The sequence below is a fragment of the Linepithema humile genome, chromosome 3 (assembly GCF_040581485.1).
Source record: "Linepithema humile isolate Giens D197 chromosome 3, Lhum_UNIL_v1.0, whole genome shotgun sequence".
Taxonomy (NCBI): Eukaryota; Metazoa; Arthropoda; class Insecta; order Hymenoptera; family Formicidae; genus Linepithema; species Linepithema humile.
Window position 1 is genome coordinate 24,156,723 of NC_090130.1, and position 13,867 is coordinate 24,170,589.

General features: G+C 44.4%; 2 long non-coding RNA genes across 2 annotated transcripts in view; one reads left to right on the forward strand and one right to left on the reverse strand.

Moving 5' to 3' along the window:
* Nucleotides 1–11,813, reverse strand: part of LOC136998412 (uncharacterized) — a 77,626-nt gene extending 65,813 nt beyond the window's left edge. The window contains exon 1 of the long non-coding RNA XR_010888976.1: nucleotides 11,344–11,813. This is a non-coding gene — a long non-coding RNA (uncharacterized lncRNA). The remainder of the gene's footprint in view (nucleotides 1–11,343) is intronic.
* The window catches only part of LOC136998415 (uncharacterized), a 165,992-nt gene continuing 161,192 nt past the window's right edge, over nucleotides 9,068–13,867 (forward strand). The window contains exons 1-2 of the long non-coding RNA XR_010888984.1: nucleotides 9,068–9,340; nucleotides 10,619–10,813. This is a non-coding gene — a long non-coding RNA (uncharacterized lncRNA). The remainder of the gene's footprint in view (nucleotides 9,341–10,618; nucleotides 10,814–13,867) is intronic.

Genomic DNA, 13,867 nt, shown 5'->3' on the forward strand with positions numbered 1-13,867 from the left:
GTGTTTTACCGCGAACGGCGCAGTCCGATTAGATCAAGATTCTTTCTTTTAAGTCTTTAGCACTTGAACGGTTTCTCCGGTTGAAAAGTTGAAACTTCGCGAACTTCATTCGCATGCATCCTACTTCGTTACTTTCCGCGAGCCCGCGCGTGTCCTGAGAGATTAGGCTCGACAATTCAGATCTGACGAAAGTTTTGTCCCGCGTCATATAAACGACGACGACAGCGAGGACGGCGTTAAGACGCCGTCACAATATGGCAGTCGAGAACTTGGTGTATTCTGACAACGGCCGCCGTTTGGGAACAGCGCTTACATAGCGTTACTCCCAACACACTTGCCGAGACATAATGACGAGAATCGCGAGACTGCGGGAAAGCCCGACGCATTGCCGACTCGTTTGGAGCTCGGCCCAATCGCTCGATCCGAGCTCCGAATGCAGTCGGCACGATCCTCGAACGATCCTCGAACGATCCTCGAATATCGCGCCCCGGTTGGGAAACGCTATGTAATCAGAGCTCTTCGTCTACATGCGAGGCTCGTTAATGACGCGAGCGATTAAGCTCGCGCGATGACAATCCATTCCCGACTCGAAAAGCGAGTGTCATTTTTTTTTATTCGGCGGAAGTATGCGCGAAGTGCGCAATAGAATTCACTGTGGTACTTCACCGAGGTAATTTTATTTACTTTGTGCAATAATATATTTCTGCAAGAAATAATTGAACTGTTTCAAGCACGGCTCTCTGACAAATAGCCGTAATTACGCTCACCCGTTATACACTTATTAAACGGTTAAATTGTCCTTCTTGATCTCTCAGATAGCTTTTTCTATCCTTTCTACATGTGTATGTTATATATTTGTATTTCGATATTTCTGTATTGTTTTAATTACGATCGTAGAGCCGTATTTAAACGTATCTCCATTGCGTATGTTACAGATCTTATTTGTCGATGATATCATCCATCACTCGGATTCCGACGTTTCTGCAACTTTTATAAAGATATCTCCTATCTCGACTGCATATCTCAACTGCATTCGTGGTATAAGTAATTTCCCTAGGCGCGCTGTAATAATCTTACACAAACGAAAGCGCCAGCGGGTATCATTTGACGCATGACGGCTCTAGATGTATTTCAAGGCGGAGTGGAAACTCCTGCCGAAAATCGAGACGTGCCGCAAGTTTCGCGAGCAAGGACGGATGTGAACTTTGAAACCCCAGTAGGCCCCACCGGATTCGTAATCGCGTAATCCTTGAGATTTCATTAAACCAAATATCCGAGCTTTCTGTCGTCGGGGCTTAAGTACGCTCCCTAACCGAGAAAAAGTTATGCGATCCGGTACATCGGGAATCTGCTTTTATCCTCGCCGCAAATTAGCTTTAGCAAAATTAATTAAGAACCGGAGTGCCGGTTGAGTGGCGCTTAAGATCGTCCTTGTAATAGAGACGCGAACTTTAATCCCGTTCGATCAACCCGCTGTCAAGCAAGTAAGCTAATCAAGCAAGTTACTTCTATCCCTTTCTTCGTAAAATTGATTTCTCGTGACACACGATACGTTTTACTTTCAATGGCGGATTCATAATTGCGTTCTTGGTAGACCCATCGCGATTATGAAAATACTTCGTTACGCAGTGGCGACGATGCATTGTGTCTCGTCTCGAGTAATTTTAAATGCGCGAATGTATCGAGACTTTGCTGTCAAAATTGCCGGCCGTGAGTTGCGCCAGTGTGCAAAAGTGTCAACGCGGTACACGCATATTTTATCGGCCGTGAACGAATGGACGTTAAGGACGTTAAGGAGCGCATCATGTGGGAAAGCGACGTCCATTCTCTCGACGACAATACGGCCATTTGATAAAAGTCACTCGATCCCCCTTTCGCCGCGAACAAATATTGGAAGGAGAGCTCGCGCGCGATAAGCGTGAAACTCTGAATTCGGAGCTGTTGTAGATTATGGACGCGGTTGTACGTGCGTGCGCCTACGTACGTGTGTGCGTACCGGCGTGTCGGTGTGTACACTTACTACGCCGCTTTACGAGGCAGATGTTGATAACGGGCGACAGCGACAGAGAGAGACAGGGACAGTGACAGCTGCCCCGTATTGTTCGACACGTTCGCGTTGATTATAGGTCAAAGGCCTCTTACGAAGGATCAAAGAATCATACCGAGTGCGGTTCGAAGCCTTTTCCGCGAACCAATAGATTTCGACAAGTCCCTTTGGGATGTACAAATCGGACTATGTCACATTTTCTTCAAAATCCAATTCCAGAATATGCGCGAGAATCTACTGTCGCTGTGTCCGTGATTTCGCAGCTTTTTCTTTTCACGAGAAAACCAGTCACGCTTTATCATTTACTTATATAGATGTGTAGCACATCAATTTTAATATGACATATGTACACTCCATTGAACTTAATTGTTATTCTGATAATTGAAGAACGTAACGTTTCTATTTATTGCCAAATCAATAAGAACTATTCAATCTAAACGAATGTAATCTTGTTTTGATGCTCGAAAGAACAAAAATCGAAGCAGATTAAACTCTTTTTTTTTTAAAGAGATATTCTTTGTAAATGACACAGGAACGTCATTATCTATGTTAAAGATACGGTATAGTTTGAGTCGAATAATGAATTGTAATTCTTAACATTGCATTTATGCGCTCGATATTCATTTCGTTCTGTCCAATAATCTATATTAAGATGCACTGCGTGCCGCTTTCGTGATAATCTCATATTACAAACATGTTAGACTTAACACAAAATCTGTTTTTTTTTTTTCTTAAGAGAAGTGGACGCGGAATGTAGTTAACTGTGTGATTTACCTATACAACAGTGATAAATTCTGATGTTTCCGAGATGTGCGTTGAAAATTGATTAAACTTGATTAATGGAATGTGCTACTCGATAACAGCAGACGTAACGCATTGCAATAATATCGTTGGAAAATAATTGAAATCTAAGTATAGTTTAAAACAATTTTGAGACAAAATAAACATTTCGCAAAAGGTCAAAAATTAAATGTCAAAGATTTTGAAGTGATAGTCAAATGCTTGAGATAATTATTGATATTCCGAAACAGTAGGCATGTCGATAGACATGATATATTGCAGTAATTGTTATAAAAAAGATAATTAAAAGTCGTACAATTTGATGTGGTTTCAAAATGTAATAATATAAAAAATGTTTCGCGAAAGATTAAACGTCAATAATTTTCAAGCGATCGCCGAAACTATGACGAGAAGACTAATGACTTAATCATTTAGCATTCAAATCAGCTCGAGTAATTGTTTTGTATAATTTTGTTATAATAATTACCATCTTCCTTCTATCATCGATTATAATATGTAACAAACAGTTACATTTATAATTTTCTCGGTCAGAAACGGACTCAATTTTGCGATCTCCGTGTTCGTGAAATCACTAAGTAAACGTTCGCGTGGATGTCATGAAAGATAACTTTTATTCGCCTTTTATTACGTACGGAAAAATTTACGACGTATCGGATTTGGAATACGTATTTCGAGTACAAAGAACATCGGTTGAAACACCGGTAAATTTTCAGTGGCGCATCCGCGAGCAATGTATTTTACATCTTAATCCGTATTTTGTCGCATTTCCATCACGAATTTCGAGGTTTACGAACCTTAAATTAATTCCTTGCAAAATTCAAACGTAAATGTGGTAGACCGAGCCAATGGTTTAAGATTGCCGAAAATACTGATCCAATTAGTCGAATGCAATCTCGATGCATTATCGGACGGTCAGCGCGGTATGTTCTTGGCGAGAGAAAATAGAGTGAATATAAACGCGACGTCGAGAATCGTGATCGCGAAGGATTTCCGACGGAGGCAGCGCGCAGTAGAATCATACGATTATGCCTTTGCTCGTATGCGCGTCATATAGTGACGTGAAACGATTATTACGTATAATCCGATTTCCAGCAATATCCACAAAGAGATTACGGAGCACCTTATACGAAACTTGTTTGACGCAAAATATAACTATCGCTGCTTCACGTACATCTTATGACGTAAATTAGACATAAAATAAACTAGTATAATTTCGACGAGGATTCGGGACGTGGAGGATCATATGCAAGCCTTTGGCATTCAAGAAATTTTTTTCATTTCGCATACCATCGCATGAGTACTTGCAACATTGTCATGACAAAAGCTTGCAGTGTCGACTAAACAAGACACAGGATACAGGTGTACATGGAAAAAATAGAAATAAATAAAATGACAACAGAAAGCAAAAAGCATAAATTGTATTTCGTAACAATGATATGAGCGAACGAAAGCGAAACACTGGTAGCACACACCGCATAAACCGCGCATTGACAATCGCGATGAATAATGGAGGGGTCAATTAAATCTCAATTAAACACCACCGGATAATACGAATCGCGGCTCTTTTCAGCGCTCGCCCCACCAGAGAGCTAGGTTTTTTAAACATCACCCGGCGCGTTCACCCGCTTCGAAAATCAGCATGTCGCCTAACGCACACACACGGTCGGTCGTTTTGTACACCTCGTAAAGAATAGCGCGTTAAAATTACGCTGATGGGTCTCGAAAATATGATTTCCACTCGGCGCCCATCGATAACCTCGCCATTCGACCGAATCAAATTCTATCCCGCCACTTGGCGATACCGATACCGCGTATTATATTCCGTATCAAATTATCCGCTAATTTAATAGCACGTTGTCGTCCTAATTTAAAGCCGCGTCCATCATTAATCACGGACGGCCGCGATTCGAAACTGAATCAGAGAACCACGAAGTATGCTCGCGTATAACAGGGAAAACATTACGAATGCTTCGGCACCCTACAATCGCCCGGAAAGCACGCAACGCCGACGACCTTCTTCCCAAACTCGGACGCGAGGGGGAAGAAAAACACCGGAGCACACGAAAGAAATGCGATCTGACAATTAATTTTTTTTTAGCCGCTACAACTTTTCGCACTTTTTTGCACCGATTCCATCTTTCCGTGTTCTAGAACTCGCGACAATGTATTACCGCGCCAAGTATCGCCAAGTGCCGCTGATACGCGATTGTATTCGAAATATCCGAGAGATAATGGGTGCACAAGAGTGAGCGCGAAATCGACAATGTGCGTCAATCGTCGTCTCATCGGTATGCGAAACAGCACCGGAACACTGTGTGTGGGTCGCTCAATACGCGAACACAATAAGAAATACACCGACCACGTAACTTTACCTTGTCTGCGATGCGAGCACGTTATCCCCGAGATAAACACACGTGTCACACTGAGTCACGAACGGTGTCGCGCCGTGAGAAGCAACGAGTGATCACAGATTGATACAAAGATATGCGGATACGATTACGCGAACACAAATGTTCTCTCGAAGAAGTGGACCGCTGGACCGACGTTCCCGGACACTGCGTACGCGATCGCCACCACTGTAGTCCCACCTACAGTTCACCCGGACGATCGATCATTTTTTCTTTTCTTGCTGCGAGAACGCGAAATGATGCGAAGTAGCGGCGTGATCACATTGTCTTCCGCGAAAGTCGCTTCGTCGTCATCGGAAGTCACTAAGTCGGCTCTATCCACGATCAGCACCACTAGCAACCACTGTCCGTCCGTTGGCTGTCTGTCGCGGCCGCTAGCGACCGCCGACGACTCGAGACTACGCGCGATCCTCCCTTCACGATCTCGTACACCACGTTCGCGGACGCGTAGCTCCACGGCGTTTGGTCCTTCGTGTCCTTAAAGCATACGTATATATCCGCGAGCGGGTATCCGCGTTCCTCGGACCTGTCCGCACGTGCATCTAAGCCGGATGCCTGCGTAGAGTAGTGGTTCCGATGCGGTGTGCAGGCGACTTGTCGTTTCCCCCGGTGTGTATGTGTGTGTTACGCGCTATGTTATGTGTGCGCGCGCGCAAGTAGTCTCGTGTGAGTTACGTGTTTGTGGGCGGCGTGTATGTGTTGGTCGATGTATGCGGTGTATGTGTACTTGTGTAGGTGTGTTGTGTATGTGTGGGTGGGCTAGCGGTGCGCGCGCGCGCGTCTGTACCGGTGGGTATATTACAAGGTGTACGCGTCTTAAGTGATTTCGGCCTCGCTGGTCAGCCCCGGCAGCTCCGTATGATGAGGCCGCCGCTTTGCTACTGACAGACCTAAAGACCACCCTAACCCTGCAGTCGGGGACGAGGGGTTCCCCACCCCCGTCGTGAGCGGACGAGAGAGAGACCACCCTCCCCCGCCAGGGACCAGGGCGAATAAGCAACCCTTAGCACCCGATGCCACCTCCACGGCGGCGGCGCAAACGCACTCCTGCCTCCGAGGGTAGTCTTATCCCCACCGACTCTTTCGTAGGAGCGAGACCACCACCCCCCACCCACCCCCCAGTCGATTCAGTCCTGCCACCACCACCGCCCCCTCCTGCACCCCCTCGCGACGCATGCTACCGACGCCGACGCCGACGCCGCCGCCGCCGCCGCCGCCGCCGCCGCCGCCGTATCTGCCCCTCCAACGCGGATCCGACGGCGAGGAATCCCTTCCAGAGACGAGAAACCCCTTCTTCTCGTCTCCTACGGCTTCTCTACGGAGGAGAGTCGTCTTAAGATAAAAACACGGACGATCGGGTTTTGCAGTTAACCCACTCACCCTCGACTCGCATCCCCTCTACAACACGCGTCCTTTTCCGTCCCCGCGTCGTACTACCCCCCGATCCTCCGATATATCCCCCTACTCCGGAGCCGCGGACTCTTGCAAGCAAGCAGCCTCGGAGTCACCCCAACCCTTTCCTCCGCGACACCCCCCCTCGCCGCGTCCTCCTCGCCGCGCTGCTCTCCGCGGATCTCGACGACTCGGCGAAACTTTCGATTCTTTCGGGGGCAACCTTCATAACCTCCCACCCCCGCGATTTTTTCCTCTCTTCGCCGACCGATACATCGCGTGTCGACCCGTTCGACGTTATCATACTGTTCACCCTCGGAGCACACATATTCCCCACCCCGCGCTCGACATTCCCACTGCAAGAGACAACAACGGGACCGACCTCGTGGTTTTTTACAGAAAGGAGGGAGAAGGGCGGCCGTATATATTGTTGTCATTTTTTTGAACGGTTTCAGGCGCATCGATCTTCGACGACTACACGTCCCGTCCTGGTCACGCGCCGATGTGACGCGCCGACAAGATCACTTTCGCCGCGTTTCTTTTCGGGATGAACTCCGCGACCCCGCGCATTACTTTCATCGATACACTTTGCTACTTCTCGTTAGCGAACAAAATTCTCATCTGCGAAATGGTGGTTAGCAAGCAACAAGGTCTTGCGAGATACGATTTAAGATACATTACGTGCCTTTCCGGGACGGATAGAGTTAGACGCATTTTAGCTTGTCTTATCTTTCTTTTTATATATATATTTTTTTTTTCATGATAACGAACAATATCATATTTATTCTGATTCTGTCGAGACAGTTCCGTCTCAAAAAGATATAAGTAAATCTTTAAGATTAATGGGCGTACGTACGCGGTGATATACATATGAGACAACTGAAATAAAGATATAAGAAATTTCAACGGAACGTGACTCAATGTGATACGACAGATATTACGAAGCTACATAAAAATTAAACACATATAACGACAAATAGATATAAAAATAATTGAGAACATAACACACTATCGTCAATTTATGAACAATTTTTGCAAGATTATATTTCATGCAAACAATTTTCTTGTGAAATCTCGAATCATTGTACTCCATGCAAATCTTTATTCGTGAGTTAAGTGTCAATGGCTCATCTATAAGCGCGAGATATAAGATAAAAGATATTTTTAATAATGTATATAGACATTGGTAAATTCGCTTGTAGATATTCAAAGCCACTCACACTATGTTGCATCACAAACAAGAGATTTCGCACAGTATATATTTATCACAATCTTCTCTTAATTATTAAAAAACACGAATAAATATAATTTTATAAATATAATTTAAATAAAAAATTGCATATGCTATTATAACCTCTAGTGTCGCCATAGTAGCGCACATATCGAGAAAAAAATAAATTTTTTAATATAACTTGAAATACTTGTATTTTTATTGGTAATAATACTTCATTATATAAAATAATAGTTCATAAATTGCGCGTGGTGGAAACAGGACTTACACAGATAATATTTTAGTTGTAGATAGGTATGTATTTACTAAAAAAATGTATGTGTAGATGTGTGTACCGATAAAATATTACAAAACAATTTATTATGTCATTCTACACTTTATCCCAAATCAATTAAAATTCAAAACAATATCTGCCTGAAATTAATAAATTTCTTCGTATATGATTGCGAACGATCATATTCCAAAACCTGAGAATATTTTAAGAGTATGTAGTTGAATAGACACAAGAACGACCCTCGATTTACGATGCACTGTCACAAAAGTTCTTTCACGCTTGGCCCTTTGACCACGAGATTGTATCAATTTAAATGCCTGAACGACTATGATCGTTTATATTTACTCGAAGTTTGGAAAAACTAATATCAATTTCAACTTAGTCTATAGCTTTTAGGTGTCGCACGTAGCATGCGCATAATCAAAAAGAATTAAAAATCAAGGTTCTCCTGCCGTGAACAGCGACGATGCTTGAGCGCGTTGCAAATTCCGGTATTAAACTATGATTCGTCCTAACTTACAGCATGTGAATACCAAATATCGTGATGGGTCAACTAGAAACAGACCGATTTCCGTTCACCTAAAACAACTTCCAGCTGAAAGAGTCGCGGGGGGTGGTGGCGGGTATGTATCGAAACAAATTTTTATGCGGGTCAAGCTTTTCTGCGCTTTTCGAAGCCGCCACTCCCACCCCTGGTTGTACACCCCACTACCGATCGACACTCATTTATACTTTTACCACCACCCTACCGCCCCCACCGTGGGGATTGTTTATGACACGATTCGTTTGATTATTAGCTGTTTATACGCGACCATCGATCGAACCGCTAACTGCACGCGGCATTCCGACAGCAAAACAGTTCCGCCGCGCGCTTTACTGCAACCCTTTCCGTTCCAAAACCGGGTTTTTTTCTGCCACTTTTTTTACGCGTGTATCCAAACCGGCGAAACTGGTTTTACTGGACTTTCCATCTGGACTTGGCTACTTCTTTTCGTGATCTTAGTTCTACACAAACGGTTGTCCGAACGACATCTCAACAGTGTTCTATGGATACGTCATTGTTCATCACAATATAACTAATTTTGTGTGTACGATAAAAGTAGGATTTTCGAAACTCTCCTAACTTCGGATTATAGTGTCCGCGTATGAATCTACTTGCACTTGGCAGTAATTGGCAAGAACAGCGAGTATGATCAGACGTCATTTTACAATGCCGATCGCGAATTTTGTTCACCAACAGCCTGCACATTTTTCTACGTTTATATCACGAATTCTTTTTTTTACTATCGTAGAATAAAGATCATAATTTGCAACACATGTTGACTTAATATTTTTTTCAAATTATTATAAAAGTACCCGATATAAAATAACGCGCTTTTTAAATCTGCTATTTATCGCATTTAGTGTGCGAAATGTATTTATTCAATCACTAATTATGACAATTAATACTTTCATCTTAATTGGCTGCTTATTTATATGTTTCAGTTTCATGTCATATTTGAGAATAGCTTCAGTGAGGTTTATGTTATTGATTTAAAAACGGATTCGCATTGCATCTGTCTCGACCTGTCGCGGGTTAAACGGCTACCGTCGGAACAATGTTTGACATCTCCGCTTTTCCGGCTGACAAGAGGCAACCGTACCTACTGTCACGAAGATGTTTCCGATAAGTTTTACTAGATTATCAGACGTTTAAAATTTTCCTTCGTTTATCAACGCTTTTGTATTATACTGCGGTTCTTAAGATATTTTACAGTTTCATCAATTGTTTATCACATGAGACTTCTTATTGTTTAATTATTATTTTTCCCTATAATTTTTGTATTATATATAAATCCAGGGTTTCAACTTCCGTTAAATAATTATATTCGTCTTTTTTATCAACACGACTTTTACGTAAAATTTTAAGCTATTTGTAAATCTGGCGTAATACGGCTTCTTTTTAGAGCGGAATGCTTATATTGCGTATCTTATTTATATATTCTCGCTATTTGTTTTAAATATACGATAATTTATAGAACACTTTTAAAATTTTAACACGACATGTAACATGTTACATTTTCTCGTTTAAATTTCAATTTTTTCCGATTATTAATGGAATATAACACAGACAGCGTAAATTTTAGTAATAATTTGATACTACCGATGCGTTTAAGATTATCGCGCAAAATTAAGATGTTCGATGCATCAGCGTCTTAATATATTTAATATGTTTTCTTCCTTCTTTTTTAATAAAATGGTACGTAATTATTTATAATTAATAAATCATTATCGATTATTAGCGATTATCGCATATAAAATATTTTATACCGCTCGTTTAGATAAGTAATTATGAGCACCATCGTTTCACCGTATCTTATGTCGCGAAAGATTTAAATTTCTTTACACGATCATATTGACACTCAGATATTATAATTGCTGTTTACGTGAGTCCATTTTCTAATTATTTTTTAACGTAAGCACAGTTAGCACCAACACACATCACATCCGTCACCCGTAGACATCACCACACGATCAAGAATCTTCGCTCGGAACGTAATCTAAGTGGAAACAGTCCGTGAGCTACAGACATCGTAAAAGGTGAGACGTAAGTGATTCGTTCACTAGTGAAAGATATATCGTTTCTCGAACTCTCAACATGTCTTCTCTACCGAAACAAAGTAAGTGCAATCATAAAACTGTTTAATTTTGTGTAAAATAGTGTTTGATTATATTCCATTATATTAAAAAGGTTTTTCTGAACAGAGCTTTGGTTCATCACGCGCGAACGTAAAAGACGATGTATTCCCGTTTATCTTCTTAATTTTTCTTCGTTTTTTTATACTTTATATCGCGAAGTAGTGCGTGTAAAATATAAAAATCCATCTAAGCGATAAGGAGTTCAATAAACGTTTATCTTTTCGAATCACGGTAGAGTTTTTCGATGTTATTTTCGTAAAAATAATTCACGTAAGCGTGACAAGATAATTAAAATAAAATAATTAATAACAGTCCGAAGAAACGTATAAAGTCGAAGTACGTCTGGATGTCAGATTGCTTCGCGCGCGATCAAGAGAGGAGAATCGCGAAACTCGCTCACGCAAAACATGTTCGCCAATTGTCAGGAGATTTCGCGACACACAGAACGAAAGAAATAAAAAGTTCCAGAAAGGCACCAGTAATTAGGCTCGTTCGTCGATCATAAACTCACCTGTTTGTCGCGCCGATCCCAAGGAGACAAGTTCGGAGGACGAGGACGGGTAAAGAGACGTTCACAACATCGGCGCACTCGAAGCCGGCAGGACGATCTTCTTTGATCCTCTTTCACTGCAAGCTCCCGCGCGAGCTTTTAACATCACAGTATCTACGTCGAGCCGCGCCGAAAAGTTCTTCCCCGGCACCTTTCCTTTTTTTTTGTCGCGAATTTCTTTACGTTTTATTAAAAAAAAACTTTTCTTTTTTTTTCTAAATGTATTTTAAACAAATTGTTCCTCCTCGTACTTTTTCTCGGCTCGCGCGCGCGGCCCCGGTGCCTCTTTTTGCGTGGGGGCTCCCGGCCTGACGAACGTGGCCGATCAGCGCGCGGGTAGAGAGAGCTTGGGCTGCGTGGCGGAGCGCGAACTTTCGGGCTTGCGGGCGCACTGGCGCACACGGCACACTCGCACCGGCGTAGGCGGAGAGAGGAGAAGCTCCGGCGGATGCTGTAAGCCGAAGGGAGAGAACTACGCGCGCCGGCCAGCGGCGGAGCAAGCCGGTGGCCCCCCTTGGTCACTTGCCCCGTACGGTGGCGCCGCAGCCGCGCGCAATCGCAAGCTCGGCCGTCGTTTCTCCTAAGCGCGTATACGAGAATCGCGGGTGCGACGAGGACGGCGCGCACCGCCGAGAGATCGGACCAGGCGGTGGGAAACGAACGAGAAAGAAGATCCGCGCGCCGGCCGAAGAGAAGGACCGCGGCGCGGGCGAGCGCGCGGAGGGCCGACGAAGGGTTGACGGGGGTTGGTATGTGAGAGACGGCTCGCGCCGGGAGAGGGACGGAGAAAAGTGCTGCGGGAGCAGGACCGCCCCTTGGCGTTGGCTCTAACGCGGGAACCGACTGCCCGGAGCGGTAAAATTGAAGATTTATGCGAGACGCCGTTTACGTCGATTAACGCTACGCTATGCTGCCCACCGTACCCGCCTGTAACTTATTTAAGGATCGCGATCGCGCGTTTTTCACGGAGATCCGGTCGTGTTGAACGCCACTACTCGCTGATTATTCGACATTCCGCGCGATTAACTCCAAGACGTTCGATCTCGTCGTACGATTCTATCGATCGATGCCACGATCAGAATGATTTCAAAGTAATGAGAAAAAATTTTAGCTCGTTTACCTCATTAGTTAACTTTTTATCGCGCATTTTTAGCATTAGTCATTGCTTTGTAATTATGTGTATTTATCTAATATAAAAAAAAACTTGTATAATATAAGTCATAATACATTGTATAAAGTACGAATGAAGCATGTCGAGTGATGAGAATAAAACTTTTTATACTTATAAAAAATATTAAAAAAATACATAAATAATAATAATAAAGAATGATGCAAAGCAAAGTAGAAAAACAATCTCAATCAAAAGGAATATTTGAACATAACAAACATTTTACCCGGGGCGATTGTGGCCTCGTAAGCGCTCCTGAACGAATCCCGAGGAAGATGATAGCAACGGGAGAATCGCCGGTGCGACGAGGAAGATCCCGATCGTGTAAGCTTGCGACGGAATCGCCGTTGGTGGATGTACAGAGCGGACAGGGTCGGAAGGGGTGAATCAGTACGGAAGAGAGAGACGGCGCACCGCTTTTCCGGCACGAGCATGACGAGGATGCGCTAACGAACGATACGAGCGCCACCGAACTCGTTCGAGACGCGCTGGACAGCGATCAGAGGAGAAAGACGGAGCTTACGGAGGTCGCGGAGAGGGTGAAAGAGAGAAAAGCTTGCGCGCCGGAGGGGCAGCGCGACGCAGACGGAAGCAGCGGAGACGGCGGGGCGCGGGGACCGGCGGGGGGGTGTACGAGAGAGAGAAGCTCCCGTTGCAAGCTGACCACGCGCTCTTACGCTCTGCGAAGATGTACATGAAGAAGGAGAGATAGACGCGCGTGAGAGCGGGTGCGAGAGAGCCATCGCGTTTTATCGCATCGACGAGCGCCGCGTACGTGTGAGACATGCGGATACCACGAGGTGTAACAACGGTATTTCCAAGGCGACGGTGTGTGTTCGGTGTATCGACGAGATACACCTCGAACCGCTTATCTCCGACCCGCGGGGAGATTCCTAAAAAGAAGTCGCGATCTTAAAGCACTCCCCGTTCCACGTTCGATCGAATCGAAAAATCGAGCTCGGCGATCGAATATTTTTTAGCGCACGAAAGAACGTAACTTCACGCTCACCGCGGAATCACCGAGGAACGCTCGGCGTTTCATCGATCTCAGTCCTCTTTTTTTTCCAGCTACAACACGCATCCGGAGCATCGCAAAGTTTTCGCGTAATTAAGCGTGAATAAACAAGCGAACGGACCTATAATTTAGTCGGTCACTCTCTGGCAGGATGAGAGCGGTGCGAGGAAGACAGCGAGCGGGCTCCGGTCATGCGCGATCGCCGGCAAAAGAGAGGCTCCGCTGCCCTTTCGATATGCGAAACGAGGACACGCGCAACCTCACCGTCGCCCTTGTATCGCGCGCGATGGGGTGCCGCGTCT